This window comes from Protopterus annectens, chromosome 1.part1, assembly GCF_019279795.1.
Source record: "Protopterus annectens isolate FY-2018-M chromosome 1.part1, PAN1.0, whole genome shotgun sequence".
NCBI classification, from domain to species: domain Eukaryota; kingdom Metazoa; phylum Chordata; order Ceratodontiformes; family Protopteridae; genus Protopterus; species Protopterus annectens.
The window spans coordinates 563521376-563541674 of record NC_056726.1 but is presented as its reverse complement, the minus strand read 5'-3'; the positions used below and the strand labels follow the sequence as shown (position 1 = coordinate 563541674).

General features: G+C 37.1%; 1 protein-coding gene across 2 annotated transcripts in view; it reads right to left on the bottom strand.

Annotated features, from left to right (window-relative positions):
• The window catches only part of LOC122806395 (receptor-type tyrosine-protein phosphatase U-like), a 1549454-nt gene that overhangs the window by 711474 nt on the left and 817681 nt on the right, over positions 1-20299 (bottom strand). The gene's annotated exons all lie outside the window — the stretch shown is intronic.

Below are 20299 nucleotides of genomic sequence, written 5' to 3'. Positions count from 1 at the left end.
CAGAAGATGATCATGTATTAATTCTAGACACCCTTGTAAATAGTTTGTTTCTTTTATCATTTGTGTTAGTTTTATTTGTTGTTAACCTGTATAAATATTTCAGTGTCATAAAACATTATATACATTTTTATTTTCTTTTGGTAAATAAATAAAAATATTTTAAAAGTAAAAAATGAAAACAGATGTCTCTGACAATGGCAAGACAGGAGTGTCATGCAGAAACTATAGCAAATATCTGGCTGGCGCAGTGGTGCAGCAGTAGCATTGTCACCTCACAGCAAGAGGTTCTCCCATTCGATTCTCAGCTGGGGTGCCTTCTGTGTGCAGTCTGCATGTCTTCCCTGCATTCATGTGGGTTTCCTCCGGGTACCCCGGTTTCTTCCCACAATTCAAAGACATGCATCTGGAGCATTTCTCCATGGGCATCTGCTGAAAATTGGCTTAGTTCCAAGTTGGACTTTCCCTTTAAACAAATGTTAAATAAATAAAATAAAATAAAAAATATCACATTCTGCACTGAACAGTCATATTCTGGCAGTGACAGGCAGCTAAAATGGAGGAGAACACAGAGCACAGCCTTGTCTCTAATGCAAAAATGTTCCATTGTACAAGTACAGAGCAACTGCAGCATGAAGTATGAAAAATGCAACAAAACACTACATGTCCTGTAGGGGAGTACATTAACAAAGCAGCATTGTGGTAACAATGCTATAAAAAGGTGAACAATCATCGTCTGTGATCTGCATCAAGTTAACAGTACCTGAACTGTTAATAATATAAAGATATGATGATACAATAACCCATTCATGTCAAAAGTGTACAACCATTGTACATCAAAATGAAAACAGGTATTTGTGGTAAGGACAGGGCAGAAGCATCATGCAGAAACTAAAGCAAACACTGCACAGTGCACTGAATGGTCAGAACACATTCAGACAGTGCCCTGCAGTTAAAGTGGATTAGAACACAGAACATAGACATGGCCCTATCACAAAGACATACTGCTGCACAAACACATAGAAGGCATTTTACAAGTTACTAAACAATGTAACAAACTCCCTCTCTATCATGATTACTGCAGTCCTTTACATATACCTCTGTAAAAAAGAATGTCAGCAAAACAGCAATAAATACTGTACAGAGCAGCAATACTATTTCATCATTCCTAAATTACTGTACACTTAAGTACTAATGGGTCAAATATCATGATGACGAGAACAGTATATATTATGACTCGCTATCAGTTTAGGATCACGTTTTTTTTTTTTTTTTTTTTTGCAGGGTTGCATTGCTCTATGTTATGGCTTCTTCATTGTTTATGCAGTGCTGTTTTAACTGCGATATATCTGTGTAGTGATGTCAGACCTTTTTTTCTGCTCATCCTCACGGCTTCCCTACACATGCTTCAGGAGAAACTGATCGACTAACAAACTCATAGGCAAGTACTAAGCTAACTGCCCTTGTGGGCCATTTTGAGCCTAGCCAATTTCCCTTGGTGAGAATTAAACCATGTGCCTCTTGTATATGTAGTTAACTCCTCAACCATTATGCAATCCACAATACTCAGAAAAAAGACAAATGGTATAATGTTGAACACTTTTTCCCATTAGAAATCATTGCCGGGACAATTTCTAATTTTGCGTGGGCAATCATTCACTTTTTAGGGTGATTTCTCCCTTCTTTGACTTGGATTAACTATGGAGTCGGAATATATAAGTTTGGGGTGGGAGGCTTGCCAGCCATATCTTGCACCCTTGCAAAACACAACAAAACAGGAGATTTTCACCCTTTTAGTTTTAGCCATTTTTTTTCATACTTTTAAAACATCAACATTCAAGAAGTCTGAATTTCATCATAGTACCCATCCAAACATTGATGCATTCCTCCATACCAGATAGCTGTGTTACTGTACCACATATACATATACATATACATATACATATACATATACATATACATATACATATTTTGTTTCAAACATGCCTGCATTACGTGGGCTGGCCATTCCATTTGAATGGCCTTAACTAAAATGGACTTGTGACTGTTGGAATATCCACTTTAATAATTTAAGTCTCATCCTTTCTGTGCAGTTTTGAGGTGAAATTCTTAGTCCACTATAGTATAGCAACATATCTATTCTTTGACTTTTTATTTTTATTGGGTAAACTTGCTAGGTCCAGCTTTGTCATGTAGTTCACTTCACTTCCTTATGCCTATTGTAATACTGAATGAATCATTAAGAAGACAAAGTTCCCAGGTTGTCTCTGAAAAGAACCAACTGTGTTATATGAATGTACCCATTAAAAATATATATAAAAAGTAAATATCAGCTTCTGTTCCTTGGGATACAGAAAAATGCATTCCACTACTGTTCAAGTGCTACCACAAAGATGTGGAGAAGTGCAGTGTGGCTTGAAAGTAATTATCAATTAACAATTCACAATAAGGAATCTAAAAGGCCATAAAGTAACAAATTAAGAAAGTTTCTTGCAAAACTGACACAGCTGTTAGTGAGGATTGTGGCTTGGAATTTCTCAAATGCTAATAGCAAGCATGTAACATGCATGAGCTACGCATGTACACAAGAGCTACATCTTGATTCTACAAGAATGATGTAATCAACATATGTGGTTCCCAAAGTTTTTCTATGCACTTTTATTCACAGAAACAGGGAGGATATGGGATTATACTAAAGTCAGAAAAGTGGGAAAAGCAAGCAGACACAAAAACATGGAGAATGTAAGAGTGGAAATGTGAAAGAAGGAAGTGCCCATTTTTTAAAGCAAGGCAGTTGGTGAAGGATGTAAAGGGAAGGCAAGGGATGGAAAGAGGGTAGAAGTATGAAAACAGGGGCATACAAACAAATATAAAATGCAGACGAAACCAACAGGAAATGTGATGACAAAAAGTGGAGGACCCAGTTTTGTCACTACCCTGACTTTCCTCTCCAATGGGTCCTGCCTCATATGGTGGAGATGGCAGTACCAGGCAACAATCCAACTCTGTAAGAGACACAAGGACTCTCTCCAGGTAGTCAATAAAGGCTTTAGGTCACCAGTCTGCAAAATCCCCCATCACCTGTTTCATCTCCTGCCATATGACAAATCGTGACCAGCCTAGCAGTGTCACAAGGGCACTCCTCCCCAATGAGCGACCATCAGAAGTTACAGGGGATGCCCCCAGATCACCTCTTAGCATAGCACTTCTATCACCAGATGGTGTGTCAGGCCTGGAGAAAAATGGTATACTGATGGAAGATGGACAGGTCGAATGGTAGGGCTCTCCACAGCCACAGTTGAGGCAGATGCTGCACAAAGTGTTAAAATATGTAGAAATGAAAACAAAATCAAAAATATAAAAAAGGAAAGGGACAAACAAAGAAATAGAGAGGGACAGAAAAAGAAAAAGCACTAATACTGTAAAGTGCTAGCTCTGCTGCTATGTCAGGGTCTATACAGCTGAGTAGGTACAGACGTTAAAGAGGTTAAAGTATTACAGATGATGTGTTCACAGGTGTGCAGTGGCAGTGTAACCATGGCCAAGGATTGGGGGCTTATAGGAACACTTTCAGGAAAGTGATGTTGGCTATAACAGGTCATGACAGGTTGCATACAATTTTGGCCATGCTTGCATATTGTATGGGCATGGTCAACCTGCCTGTGACAAAAGGAGATACTACCAGCAGAGCTATCTGGAATTTTGTAAAAAATTGCCATTTGTGAATATCAACATGCTTTATATAAGATGATTGTGTTACAACTGTATTAGAACTGTATGGCATGTGTATATCAAATGGGTTTGTACAGACGTGTGTTGAAAAGGTATTTTATAAAGTGCTTGTGCCTAAAATGTATCCACAGTGTGACCTACTAGAAGACAACAGAAATGTATATGCACTATTCTAACTGCTACTTTAGTCCAGCAAACTTCAGAAAAATAGCTGAAATTATTTTATAGGCTACACAGTAAAGGAGTATATCTTTCAGTTTTCAATGCAGCTAGAGACATAGAGTCTGTGCTCGGAAACTTTCTATATTGTCTTTATGGTGAACTAATTACTTGTCTTGAAATGTGGAGGAATGTAATTCTTTTATGACTTTCAGCATCTGCCAAAGATCTGAGGTCTATGTATTTTTACAGGGAGATGCTAAATGCTGCCAGCTTCCAGCAGTGGGGGTTTTACCTGGGAATTAGGATTCAGATGAAAAGAATTCATGTCATTCTGCAAGCTATCCAAGCAGTAATATTTGAGATATTCATTTGAGAAGTCTCTTAGTGAGACAGAGCATTCTGTATTCTGTCTTGGACCTGACAACAAATAAAAGATCTATTCACCACATCTACCTTGCTCTATTAGTAAGTTCTTAGGTTACAGTAATTCTCTTAGATACAGCCAGGAACATAGTGAATCTTAGTTTAGATCCTTTTCTTGTTTTATTTGAGACTGTCCTGCAATGTTATTTTAAATATTTCCTGTAGTTTTAAACTCTGAAGTCACTGTGAATATATATTTAGTATTGTCTTGTTCATTATTTATTATTAAATATATGTAAACCTTTCATTGTGGCTTATCTGTGGAAAGATATTTAAGTCTTGAGAGTACTTGCATATTTTTTTGGTGACACTCTGTGGGCCACTCCTAATAGCCTTGCTCTTAATCAAACTACCATTTAATATTAATATTACACAGTAAAATTATTCACCCTTTATTAAGGGCCTTAAAGTAGCTGTCTAGGAGTGACTAATGGCAGTAAAAACTACCTTATAGTCTGGGCAGAAGGGGGCATGGCTGGTATACCTGTGCCAGCCTTTCCCAGGTGTGTGTGTGTGTGTGTGTGTGTGTGTGTGTGTGTGTGTGTGTGTGTGTGTGTGTGTGTGTAAATCAAATCTCAAAGACTGTGTGTGTCAGCTACTTGGCCCGAGACACAAAGCACTGTTTGGACAGAGAAGGTGCTGGAGGTCTTCACTTGGTCAGTCAGCTAAGAGTGGGGAGTCTTGCTGGGGATCTGGAGAAAGAATGAGAAACTAGCCCCAGGCTGACTGTGGTCCCTGTGTGCACTTAAGGGAAATTTTGCTTAATGCAGAGTGCTGCATCTGGAAATACTTTGTGTGCACCTGTTATCCTCCCAGTGAACATCCCCACTGTTGCCAGTGGTGAGGATTGAGGCTCCTTGATTACTTTTGCAGTGATGGGTCTTACAATTCCATGTAGACTTACACAGTGCTACTATTTATGCATTCTAACATGCCTTATTCACCAGTGTGGTGTACCAAGTCAAGCAAGTGATTGTAGCCAACAAAGACAGTAGTATGGCACAAATGACAGAATTATGCCAGGTGGAAGTCACAGAGGTGTGGGCAGTGATACATAGTCAAGATGCTGACACACACCCCACAACCATCTTACATCCACTTTGTCTATGGCTGTGTCCACAGCACGTGATTGTGGAAACACTCCTGCATGACAGATATCATCAGGTAAAACATGTAGATATCTGTGTGTGTGTCTAAAAAAAGTTTAATGTATAACAAGTTATTAAGCACATATACAAGTAAAATACCATGCGTTTTTGTCCCAACCATCAACGGGCCTTCTTCAGAACTTGGGTATCCTTACTTTTGGTTTTCAGGTTGTAGATTCCCTTGTTCATTTTTTGAATTGGTCACTAATTTTGCTCTTATTCACCTCTAATAGTCATAATAATAAAATAATTTTCCCCACATCTCCACCAAGGTCACTGACATACCCATAAATGTTGACTGTGCTTCACAGATGCTCATGCACAAAATGACTGACCTCAGCATGCAGCATAAGTGAGTTGTATAATAAGATAAAAGTGTGATTTGTAAACATTCTGTCAAAATAAGTTCATTAGCATAATGGCCAGGCTGAGAGCTTCAAAACTGTGTGATACTAGCAGCCACAGTCACATTGCTAGGTGTATTGTACTATGAAAAACTGCATTGCAGCAATCTTTAAAGCTCTTACTATCAAAGGGAAGTTGAAGTGCAATCATTACAAGCTTAAAGAGAGGTACATGATGGGAAATGGCATTATTTTTACTTTGATGTACTAGTTATGCTTTGCTTGTATTCTCTGAAGCAGTACTTTAAAGTTTCATACTGCAGGGGAGTAAGATACTCAGTGTAAAGACAGTAATAGTGCATACTGTGAGGGGGAACTGCAAACGGTAATAGTATTTACTGACATCACATGTCAGTAAATACAGATGCAATATAATGTGGCATATTCAATAAACAACATTGAAGTTTACTATCTTTTATACTATGAAGGCAGCGTAGGCCCAGATATAAGCTGTAAACTGTGTGTGTGTGTGTGTGTGTGTGTGTGTGTGTGTGTGTGTGTGTCTACTGTTGACATACAGATTTTATTAGGAGTTCTTGTCAAGAACTACCTCACCTAAGTTGCAGCATATGATGCGGTGTCCTTTAAAGGTGAGTTACATCTGTCAAGTGTAACTTACATTCTGTTATTTCAAAAGTAGACCCTTTGTCTGCTGAGAGTACTGTAACTCTGAAAGTGATACAATGAGTTGAGATTGGGGGGCCCAAAGGTGTAACTGGAGTGGTATTATACCCTCCACGGTGTTATATTCATACATACGTATACATATGCACACACAAATACACACACACACACACACACACATATATATATATATATATATATATATATATATTTATAATAGTATATCTATATATAATTGCTCTATTTAAATTATTCGAATACCATTTATGTCATGTGCATAATGTTAAAGCAAACTGATTGATATTATCCAGGTTGACATGCTCTTTATGCAGCACATGCAAAACTTGAAAGAACACAAAGAAACCCTCAACCTCCCACCCCACCCCCTGCTAATTATATATTCTAACTCCAAGATCACATAATCCCCAGGGAAAAGGGTAAATACCCATACCCGGGGATTGTTGATCTCACACACCTTTGACCATCTGTTTGGTCAACTACATGGTGTTGATTAAACAGATGTCAACCAAAGTACTATTCAACAAAGTTATCAGGAAGCAATATATATATATATATATATATATATATATATATATATATATATATATATATATACATGTACACACACACACACACACACACACACACACACACACACACACACACACACACACACACACTTACAGATATATGGAGATAAAGATATACAGATATGTGTGTTTATATAACATATAAACCTTTTATACCTTTTACAACCATCCCCTCCTATGGTCTACAGATGCGGGAAAAGTGAGTGCACAGTAGTTAGAGGGTGAGGAAGGGACTTTACAGCTATACTAAGCAAATCTACTCGTAGACTAGGGATCCACATGGTTTTGTATCAAACACACCTGCATTACCTGATTTAGTGATCAGTCTAGAGGAAGTTTTTTCTGTGTCATTCATAGCACTTTTGGCCATCTTCTTCCTACAGTTCTACCAGGGTATGTCTGGATTCTTCTAATTATTTTATTTAGGGGGTAGAATAACCATCCCATATACCCAGAGAGGGGTATATATGTTGACTGTAATAGGGGATTTCATTCACCTCTTGCAAAATGTCCTTTTGTACGTTCAAACCCACCCATGGGCTGCACAGACATACTTTCTGGGGTCCTATACCAACTGAGTCTACTGTGGGGTCTGATGCACTGTATGTCGCAATAATGGTGTATGTCACTGGTATGAGGTTGACAAACACTGGCAGCCTAATGCTCTGCTTGGCCTGTAGGACATCTACAGTATACTCAATCCTCATTAGACTAATAATTGAGTACATGTCATCCTTTATCCTATACCTGACCAGGCATTTGCAACAACTGGAGTGGAGAAAACATGTTGGAGGGATATGTATGTGTCTCAGAGTTTGTCCCTTTACAGGAACAGACTCCCCTACTCATGTGAAACAGACCTCTTCTCTACATCTATTGAAATGCAATTTGGGACAATGGATAGAAAATAGCAAATTCACACCTGGATTTTCACCTGTGGCCATTACAGACAGGAGCAGTTTGTAGATGTCCTAAGTTACATGCATACAGCAAAGCCATACTAGCCCATGGGCATTAATAAACATAAAATTTGGGGCATTTAACTTTAGTAGAAAACTAACCCAGACTGTGCCACAAATTGCTCTCAGGGAAAAGTAAGTTTATTTTTGCTTTCTTGTATTTTGTGTTTCTTTATTGCCTTCTTCTATTTTGTATATTGTAATCCATTTTCCTTACATTGTGTTTTACCGGACTTCTGATTCTATTTGCATATTAAAACTAGGAAAGAGACCACAGCTGCCTCTCTTGAAAGTCATTGAAATTAGTCATTTTAGGATTAGAGCTTCTGTTTTGCTCCTGGTGAGAAAAGGAGCATAGGAATATAATTTCCTGGGGACTGCTGAAAACTAGAAACCATAATAACTGCTTCATAGGTGCCAGTTTTGAATTTGTGCTAATATTTTGCACATGGTGAAAGAAGGGGCAGAGTGCATAAATTCCTGACTCTTTCTAATCTTCCTGGTTATTCTGGTTGCTATTCAAGGTATCGGACAGGAAAAGACTACAACAACATACAGACCCTTACTTCATCTGGGGCAAGACTATGGATTAGAACAAAACACAGAGTAGAATTAAAAAATAAAATAAAATTTGAACAGTCCTACAAAAGCAAGTGTGGATGGAGTCTCAGACCCAAGTTTTAACTACTGAGTGCTTTTGTTCTTTTTATTCAACAGACTTCATCAGAGTTAAAACTAAGTACACAAACCAAGTTTATAAGAAGTACCAAAGGAATCACATAATCATCCCTAACCAATAAAATGCTTCCCTCTGTTCCCTCTGTTCATCTTAGAGTTACAGTGTATATAAAACCATGTTCAAAAAATGTAACCAGGCACTAACCACTCAGAAGTGTCACTCACTATCTGAAATGGTCAGTATTGCTGACACAATTCCAAATATAATTGTTCTGCAATGAAAACATATTTCTGGAAAATGAGAAAATATGAGTACTTTTAACAACTTTAAACAACAATATTTAACATTTAAAGACTTTGTGTTATCAGAAAACATTTAATGTTTACTGTCTCATTAAGACCAGCTAATGTATCTGCCAGCAGGCTTACAAGAAACAATCAAATATAACTCCTGCTAATATTACCAGGGAACAGGTTCTTAATGCTCTCTCTCTAAGGTGAATAACACTGTAATAATGGGCCCAGACAATATCCCAGGATCAGGCCCTCTGGAATTGTTATTTAACTGTTGCCTCCAAACAGGCTAGTGCCTCATGAATGGAGAATAGCAACAGTCATCCCTCTGTACAAAGGTGGGTCATCTACAGACCCTGGAAACTGCAGACCCATAAGTCTCACTAGTCTCATATGTAAAGCCATGGAAAGAATTATTAAGGAAATGATCAGTAATGACATAAGAAACCTACTGTCACTGGACCCAACCCAATTTGGATTCATCAAGAGCAGGTCATGCCTATTCAACCTGATGGACTTGTTAAAGGTCACCAAGCAATGGAGGATGGCAAAATCATTCCCAGTGTCTACCTTGACTTAGCCAAGGCAGTTGACCAAAACTCCCCACTTGGGCATTGTTGACAAACTTATGAGGTTAGGTACAAACTCTAATGTCACCCAGTGGATAGCCAGCTGGCTCACAGAAAGGACACAAGAAGTTAGAATTGGGAAGTCCACCTCTACAGAGAGGCCAATTACAAGCAGAGTGTCCTGGGACTGCTCCTTTTTGGCATTTATTTCTCTAAAGATAAGGCAAATGTTAATGGAATCTGGCTGACTAAATTTGCAGATCATTGCAAATTAAGAGCTATCACTGAATCACCCACTGACACAAATGTTCTCCAGGAAGGGCTGACACAGACAAACAACTAGTGCCAGAGCAATGGACTAAAACTTATTGCCAAGAAATGCATAATTGTATCCTTCTGGAAGTTATCCATCCCTGTAGACTATCATATTGACAACATACTCCCTAAGAGTTTACCCAGTAGTTAATGACTTGGGGACACACATAGACATTAATTTAGCCTTTGACCATCACGTGTCTACGGTAGTGAGGAAATCACTCTTTGCTGTGCAACATATAAACAAAGGTATGGCTTCAAGGTCCAATGAAGTCATTGTTTCATTGCATTCTGCATTCATCAGACCTGTCATTGAGTACAATGTCTCCTTTGGTATGTACCTAATGAGGCATATCCAACAACTGGAATGTCCACAGAAATTCCTTATTAAAAGAATACAGGGAGTAAATAACATGTCCTATGCAGACCACCTCAAGGCCTGTATTCTGTCTCCTACAGACTGTTGAGGGGAAATCTATGCCTGACACTGAAGGTATTGTCAGACCCCTCTCTGATGGACCTTCTGCATTTCCACAAAAGAAACAGCACAGAATTACCCATTCCAAAGACTTAAACCTTGCCTGAGATATAAATAGGACCTGCTGGAGAGACAGGTATGTATCCCAGAGACTACCCTGTCTCTGGAACAGACTCACCATGCATGTGAAGCAGAGCTGCTCCTTAACCCAATTAAAGCGTAACCGGACAATTGGATGGGGAACAGGAAATTCATCTCTGGTTTGGCACCTATGCCTCTAATGGACCTAGGCAACCTGTAAATGATTAATCTACCAGGCACCTCTTTGTAAATGTTTCACCTCCCAAGCCCTTACTTACACTTAAGCATGACAGAACTTGTCGGAGATTTGGGAAACATGGCTAGGCATAAAAAGGTCATTGTAGTCCATTTTGAATATAGAAAGAAAAAATGTCAGAACTACATATATAACAAGGTATGATAATTCATTGTATCATTAAAGTGTAGTAATCCTTGGGATAAAATAAATCATATGCATAAAAGTAGAGTAATTTTTACAGAAGTACATAAGCAAAGGAATTTTTACAGAAGGGAGACAGATGAGAGTTTTACAGCAGGAACTTGAATGGAACTGCATATAAATGTGTTAGATTAATAAAATAAAATGTATATTTAAGGGTTAACAATGAGAACAGGCTGGAATAACTATGCCAGTGCCATAGAGAGAAATTAGAATATGTTAATTAAGAAAGATAAGCAAAGGTAGAATAGTCAGGCAGACAGGCAAACTGTATTGAGTAGAAAAGGAGAAAGGGAAACATAAGAGTTTAGGAGCCAGCTGCATAAGTCATGAGCTAATGCTAGTGTTTCTGATGCAGCCAAGTAGCTGTGGCTATATAAGGTAAGATTTAAGAAAGGGTGTAGAGAGAAACTGGAAATACTAAGACTAGAACGACCTCATTCTGATAAAAAAACAGAGGGTTATGAAAGAGTAGGGTATGATGAAAGTAGGCTATCAGACTGTAGTTATTATCCTGGTGTCATTCATGCACAACATCTAGATTCTTTAAAGTGCACTTTTAGCAAATATTTGATGTGCCTTAGAGTACAGAGCATAGTATTCCATATTTTGGAAACATAGTTAAAATACAGAGCATCTCCTGCAACATTATGGAATTTATTTTGCAATGAGTTGGAATTTATCTTTAGATCAAAGTTCCATGGTAGGTGAATAAAGCAAGAAACATTCTTTAAAGAAGGACATTTGTTAAGATGGTATATTATGTAAACTCAACTGAGATATTAAGGGCAATGCTATAGGTGGATTGTAAATAAGGTTTGCAGTGAATTTGGCAATGTTATTATACCACTGTTTGATCTCTGTTTGTGTATGTTGTAGGTTACTAAATACTGAGGAAACTTAGAATCAGGTAGGTTGGGCTACAGATTTCCTGCCAGTGTTAATCAGATAATGTCTGGCTCTAATAAGAAGCTCTAGCTTTTATTTTATTTTACTTTATTTATTTTACATTTGTTGACTGGGCTAGTCCAACTGGATACATGTCCATTTTCAGTAGAGGCCCGGGGAGATAAGCTCCACATTAATCTAATAAAACAGGACAGCAAAATGCCAAAAAATATCTCAATGCATTATTCATGTAAATTTTCATCAAATAACTTAATTATACAGAAAGTGACTACGGAGTTTAGCAAAACAATACAATACTATTTTCATGGTAAAGGGTTTGACATTCACCATAAAGTGTATTAGGTAGGAAAGCACATTTTGAAATGAAGTATATAGGTTGTCTTAAAAAATATAACTCTAAAAAACAAAAAAGTTTGGATATATACACTTAAATATTACATTTTTTACATTACACAATATTACAAATTTTGATGGGTCTTTTTAAATGTATTTTGAATGTATATGTTTTTTGAATGTGTAAGTCAAATTTCTGGTTTTCATCTGGAACTACTTCAATGATGGTGTTATTTAGTGATGCGATTGTAAAGAGTGTTTTGCTATCACATTATGCTTTGGGGGTTAGAAAAAAGACCATTTACTTTTTGGTTGGGGGTTTAAGTAGTAGGGGAATGTTTTCCATCCAGGATTCAATGAAAGAAAAAAACTCCTAGGTGATGTACTAAAACTCTGGTAGGCTAGATGTGGCACAGATAAAAGTTAAATTATCAGCATGCTGAATGACTGCAGCTTGCTTAGCAATCATAGAGAGATCATTTATAACTATATTAAAGAGTCGGTGACCTAAAATGGACCCCTGGAGTATTCCAATGGATTTGCAAAAAGATGGAATGATTTGTTTGCCATTTTACAGTTAGAAATCTATTGAATGGATACTTATGAAACAATGGATGAGAGGACTCTGATGCACCCTATTTAGCAAGTTTCTCTAATAGTTTTGAAACAGAGACAGTATCAAGGATGACACTAGTTTGGTGTTATTTCAATAACTATTAATAGCACTGAGGAAGATGAGTTTGAAGCCATGTCATGTTACGGAAAGCAGGTTATTAAAAATAAAATGATAAACTAGTCATAATGCCATAATAAAACAACTTTATTGCAAAATAATAGTGACCACAGTAAACACTTTTGTTCACACAGGGCTGCTTCATACTTAAGAGACTTTATTTTGTAATAAAGTTGTTTTATTGAGTTTTTATGACTGTTTCATAATTTTATTTGATTTTGAATTTTATTATTATATTTTTTTTACAATAAATTATTTTATCTCTCGGTTTGCTGGGGAGAGGTGGAAAGTAAGTTACTGTCTAAGAGATAACTGATTAGTTGGGTTTGTACGCATTTGTCCTTAAGTAGTGAATAGCTTATTTGAAGTGTGTTGAATTTGCAGGTGGTAACTCTGCTCATTGCCATGGCATTATATCACCATTTTCATAGCATTTCACAATCTGTAGTGATTGTGCTCAGTGTGCTTTTGAATCACCCCCCCCACCCCCAGCCAGCTTACAGATACTCATCAAGCAAAATTGTCTACTGCATTAAAAAATAAATGTTTTGAATTCCATGGATTATTGGTATAACCTGTTTTTGTAGTAAGGGAATGACAGATTTACATATGGATAACCTAAATAATGCAAATGATGTTTGGAGAAATTCTGCTCTGATAGCACATAAAGTATTCCTCATAGTCTTCTGCTGAAACATGTTAGAACACACTTTGGCACTTCAAATCTGCTCTTTCTTCAGCAAAAATATTACTTTTTATATTACAATAAGTGTTAGAAAACTAAATCAGTGCTGAACTGTTTCCAAGGACTGCTGAGTGTTTAAGTACAAAATAACTCCAAAAATGTTTTGATATATCACACACAAGCTCTCAAAGCCAAAAGTGTGGTCCTACTTAGGATCTAATGGATATCTCCAAACAAAATCAAGGCTCGCACATTTTAGAAACTAAAGGAAGGATTTCAGTTTGTCTGCTTTCTCATATAAAACATATTTCAAAAGCTTAAAAAAGTAATACGAATATTTCTGACTTTAAGGAAGCTAGTATCATTTACAAAGAAATGACACCAGATACTATGACAGTGTTGTATTCTAAAATATCAGATTGAAAAGAACATAAAAGGAAGAAAAAAACAAATCATTCTGGCAAACTGTTAACTGGTAGAGCTGAAATACAAAATGCTTGTATGTAACAGTCCTCTGAGGTAAATAATTGCTTCTCTAATTATTTCATATGTTTTGCCAAGGTTTTCTGTGCTGATTTAACTTAACACATTTTGCTGTCTGGATGAAATGTTGAAGACTTTCAAAACAGAGTAAAAGGCAAAAAAGGCTGACAATATAAGACATTGGCTATTGTCTTCAATGTTTTAAAATAAAATTGTTTTAATACCATTTTAAAATGGCATTCATAAATGATGAAACAGGACTGGCCAAAAGTACAAAAATAATAGCTTGGTAATACTTCACAAAGTCCTATTAAAAAAAAGCCTGACAAAACAAAATGAATGAAAAAGCAAGCACTTTTCAAAAGAACACCAAGACATTGCAGAGCTGCCATCCTTATATCCTCATTACCATAAAATATCTGATTCTCACCTTGTCCCCAGAGAAACAAACAAATGCATGCACACACATGCATGCACATGGATATGGACACACAAAGACACACACATTGGAATAAAAGCCATTTGACATGACTGCAAGCCCACCTCAATAAAAAAGACAACATCACAGACTAGTTAGAAATGTATATCAAGCAGGAAAGACTAGCTTGTGTCACATCTGGTTCACAGGCGCCTGCTGCTATAAATATTGAAAAAAACTTAAATGCTCACCCATCAGCTAAATGCCATATATGAAAAGGTGAGGCTTAGAAGTGCAATAGCAAACCAGAGAATACAATTAAATAGCATAAAGCACATGGTTAAAATCTTTGCAAATTGATATTCATTACACTTGATCTTAGCCAAAAAGGTCACTATACAATTTTTACCCCAATCAATGAGTTTAATCATTTATGTTGCTTTATTGTAGCTGTATTGCAGTTTTCTTACATTTAATTTAAATTGTTGCCTGTTGTTGATACTGGACACTACAAATAGTAGAATTGCAGTGGCATATGACTAAGTGTATATAAACAGATGGAACTGTTTGTCTGTCTTTGAGACTACCAAAACTACTCAAGCTAGATAGCTACAAATGAGTCAATGGCAGTCAAATAATCAAGGAACTACAGAGTCCATTTATAACAGATTAATGTTAATGAGAAACATACATAAGATAACCCAGAACTAAAGATTCAAAATAACCCTGAAAAGAATAGATTCCTTCCCTGCCTCCAATTATTGACCTTTAATTTGACTTGTTAAAACTTGTGGCAGAAATTACAACTACAGTTTTTGTAAAATTCTTCATGTAATGTTCATTGTTATGCTCAACTCATCAGATGGACTGTTGTCTAGGGGTTTACATGGATTAATGGCACTTACCAAATAAACCACTTTCAGGCACAACTGCCAGTTGCTAAAGACATTCACATTTTAATGCAATATAATCAAATGGAAAGCTGGAGTGGTGCAGGTGTCCTATCACAACCTACCCCGGAAAGCTGGAGTGGTGTAGGTGTCCTATCACAACCTACCCAGGAAAGCTGGAGTGGTGTAGGTGTACTATCACAACCTACCCCAGAAAGCTGGAGTGGTGTAGGTGTCTTATCACAACCTACCCCGAAAAGCTGGAGTGGTGTAGGTGTCCTATCACAACCTACCCAGGAAAGCTGGAGTGGTGTAGGTGTCCTATCACAACCTACCCCGGAAAGCTGGAGTGGTGTAGGTGTTCTATCACAACCTACCCTGGAAAGCTGGAGTGCTGTAGGTGTACTATCACAACCTACCTCGGAAAGCTGGAGTGGTGTAGGTGTCCTATCACAACCTACCTCAGAAAGATGGAGTGGTGTAGGTGTCCTATCACAACCTACCCCGGAAAGCTGGAGTGGTGTAAGTGTACTATCACAACTTTCCCCGGAAAGCTGGAGTGGTGTAGGTGTCCTATCACAACCTACCCTGGAAAGCTGGAGTGGTGTAGGTGTCCTATCACAACCTACCCTGGAAAGCTGGAGTGGTGTAGGTGTCCTATCACAACCTACCCCGGAAAGCTGGAGTGGTGTAGGTGTCCTATTACAAACTACCTCACCCCTGCACAAAGTAACATGTAAGAGTAAAACATCCTATGAGTTTCCTGAGTTTCTTTTTCATTGATTCTTTCTTTTATTTTCATTTTTATTATATTTATAGCCTGTTTGTGTCTTTTGTCTCTTTTTGCAAAAGTAAATAAACTGCAATTATATTAATGCTTGTATTTCAAAATTAAAAAATACATACATACATGCATACATACATACATACAAACCTAAAAAAAACACAGTGGTCATTTTCTAAGACAAGTAATGCTGTCCAAAACAGGCATTATGAAATAATGGATCTTTCAAGGGACACTTCTGTGTGGTCCATTATTTTAATATAGTGTCTATACTGTTGGTCATTATTGCTTTCCTAGTGTGCCAGTCACAGCAAATACTTATGAAATGACCACAGAATAAACTTGTAAGATTACAAAACTAAAATGCTCTGCAAATATTAAAAGGAAGATTTTTCTAATCAAGTTTGCCAAAAAAAAACAGTTTGTCTGAAAGCAACTCTAGAGTACATGAAAACACTCCTGACATCCTGAATTGCTAGTAATGATGTAATGATACCGGATTATTGTGAAAAAGAAGATTTGTAGACTAAACAAAATTAAGTTAAAATACTTTAACCAGATATACTCAATTTTCTTTTTCTACTCACAAAAATGGTAACCTCTTAGTAAACTTTTCTACTGGGTGTGCTGTGCTGTGTTATTAAAGAAGTCTGTGGGCGAGCAGCAGCTGTTTGAGTGCTCTTTACCTTTGAATTGTGACTGCTTGGCACTTGGACCGTAGTTGGTGCTTCATTTTAAAAATGGTAACCTGGCATAGAAGGCAATCATGGACTCCACCTTGATGGGACTGCTGCATATCCGCAAGTCAAGCTCCACTCAAGTAACCCACATGCGTGGCCACAACCTGGTCTGTGACATCAACAGGACTTGTTGATAGGACAGATTTGTGTCCCAGAGACTCCCTCATCTATGGAATAGACTCCCTCTCCACATCAAGCAGAGTACCTCTTTACCCCTTTTTAAGTGCAACCTGGATAACTGCATGGCAAACAGAAAATATACTTCTGGGATTCCACCCATGTCCCTGCCGGACAGGGGCATTGAGTGCTGATTTGTCTAAACATGGGCTAAACTCTTGGTTAGGCTTATAAGGGCTTCAGGGCCAATAGCCTAGTAACCTCCTATGATCCTATGATCCTATAAAATCTCAGAACTCATAATACAGTGTCCCAAAATGTGGAGACTAAATAACTGAAAATGTGAACTGACATATATTAAGTCTAAAAGTGACATTACTCACAATATGCCCTTTTGTCCAAAGTATTGCCATCTTGGAACTGGAATTTCAAGCTGAAAAATTGCTTTTGAAAACAAATGCCACAGAGGCAGACTTAGAATATTTAAGAATATTCGGGCTCTATAAAAATGAACTTTTCTCTTCTATTCTGTCTCTTGGATGTCAATAGAAAATAAAATTATGTATATCCTTAGTACTGCTAATCAGTCCTCTAGAGACAATAATATACTTTGTTGAGCATTTTTCTGCATTTGTAAAACACCTACAGTGACACATAAAGTCTCTCATTTAAATAATGTGGTTTCATTAATTTATTTTATTTGACATATATAAGAAGACTGTACCACTGATATCAGTGAACATGTAGGAGTATAAATGGTTATGGGTTATAGCATGTCAGATATAAAAGTAAGCACAGATGTTAAAAAAGCTTATAAATCCTAGTGGTGTATTGGCTTTTGTAGCACATTTTGCACATCTCCAACAAAGATGACAATGTGCGTTTGCAAAGTTTCCAACTATCTAAATTGCATAACAGTCCCAGCAATCTCTTTCTTGAAACATCTAATTTTCCACCCAGTTGGAGCTATAGGATGTTTTAAAGGAAAAAGTCAAGAATTTATGGACTTATTAATAAGGCTGTATGATAAACTGGAGATGTGCAAGAAGTGGCAGTAAAACTGACCATACTTCTCTTGTAAATACCTCTGTGTTTACTGACTTCTCTAAAGCAAACCACCTTCAGTTTCTTTATAACGTTAATAAATTATGTTAAAATCCTGCTCTGAAAGATCTTATTGATAAAGCTACTGCCTATATCTCTGACTTCTACTCCCATTTGAATAGTTGTATGGACTAGATCAAGGCTATTGGTGCCCCCAGTAGAATGGGTGAAAAATAGTTAGCATATTATAATGCCAAACTGGACATACTGACCACTGGCAGTGGAGGCCATGCAGTTTATTGAAGGATAGTCAATGTCTCCCAGAAGAAAGGTGTAAGGTTTAATCGGATTTCAGTTAATGAGTTAAGATATCTTTTGTGCTCAGAATGGAACATGGAAGGCATTCTATAACTAGTGATGATGTGGTAATTAGTCTTGTTTATGGTGATTCAGCATCTTGGAATTCAGTGTGGTATCCTGAGCTACCTGTCATAAGGTGATGATATCCTTGACAAATACTGATAGCCCCCATAATTGTCAGTGAGTCTGATGATGTGATATGCACTATACCCATAAATACATTGTGCTTTCATTGCACTGAAGCTATGTTGTTGTATTTGTACATATATGAATGTGTTCAAGTCGTGTGAGATTCTCAAGTTTGGGCTTTTTTTAATTAAGACTCCTGACATGGAGTAGAGCCACATTAATGTGTTATAGATTAGAATTTACTAGGTTGCAATATCCATCAGGTGGACCTTTCCCTTCCTAAAAAAGGTAACAGCAAAGTCTTTAACCAGAATGCAAACGCTATGATAACCATGGAGCAGACCACTCCTGGGAATGCAAGAAGGCTTGTCAGTCACCTCTTTCCAAGCTGCCACTTTGTAGATCTTAGAATGACACCAGTTACATAGCCAGTTATTAATGCCAATTATCTTGTCTTTGAATTTTGGTAACATTCTGGTTGATGGCAAAATACCACTCAATACCAGTGTCTTGTCTGACTCAGACACATATGTAGCAAACTCAGTCATATCTTTATGCATGTCCCCCTGGGTAGAACACCTGTAGTCATTCATCCCCCACAGGAACCACTAATGGGTCATAATTACATTTGGCAAAATTAACAGATCTAAGAACCCTTGTTATGTCACTGATCATGGCTCCAGAAAGACATATAAATGTTACCCTATTCTTAATCAGCCCCTTGGGGGTGTTGCCAGTGTACCTTACAGTAGAGTCATCTATTATTAAAACATTGCCATGGTTTGATACGGTCTCAGTGGGCCATAAAGAGTCTGCCTCCGTTTGACTCTTAGAGGTATGTGTCTTTGGTATGGGTGTGAAGGGTGACGTCAGCTGTTACTATAATTACTACTATACATAATCTTTATCCACTCTCTGTATTCTTTATGTCAGGCAAAAATAAAGGATGCCTTTAAAGTAAATGAGGATTAATATCAAAGCAATATTGAGAAGTAACTAAAAATAATCATTCCAGTTAATCAGCTAGTAAAATGCGTGAAGATCTTTAGGAAGATGAGTGGAATTTTGGGATACATGATAAAGGCAATGCCAGCAGAAATAAGAAAGTTATTTTTTGTATCAATGAAGGGCGTAAGGACTCCATCTTAACTAGTTTGTATAGGTTTGATGCTTTGTTTCTTACGGACATAGACAGGAATGAATCAATCCTAAAAATGTCATCTAAGTTTGGGTAATGCATTAACAGAGTCTAACTGATAACATCAAAACACTAACTGTTGTACCCAAACTACTATGTGTAAGCTTACTGCAAGCTAATATATACATGTATATATATATATATATATATATATATATATATATATATATATATATATATATATATATATATATATATATATATATATATATATATGAATGTACAGTTGTAGTATATGTTTTTATGAAAAGCCACACTCCTCGGTTTAAAGGTTCTGCCCCCCCTTCAAACCTCTGATATCTACCCTTTCTACTTTCAAAGCTGCACCATCTTGGACAAGATGGAATAACCTAAAAAGTAGTACATACATAGAAATCAGGGCATGGGGGCAGAGCTCCAAAATGGAAAAGTGCAGGAGGAACTGCCTCCTGAAAAACATGGTAAATTGAAATATTTTTATATTTAAAATGCAGCAGTCAGATGGAGTTGTGAGATCTTGCAGCTGGCCGGTAAGGTGTCAGGCTTGTAGTACTGCTCCACTTTAGAGCTAACAAATAGTATATCAAATTAACATGTATTTTCA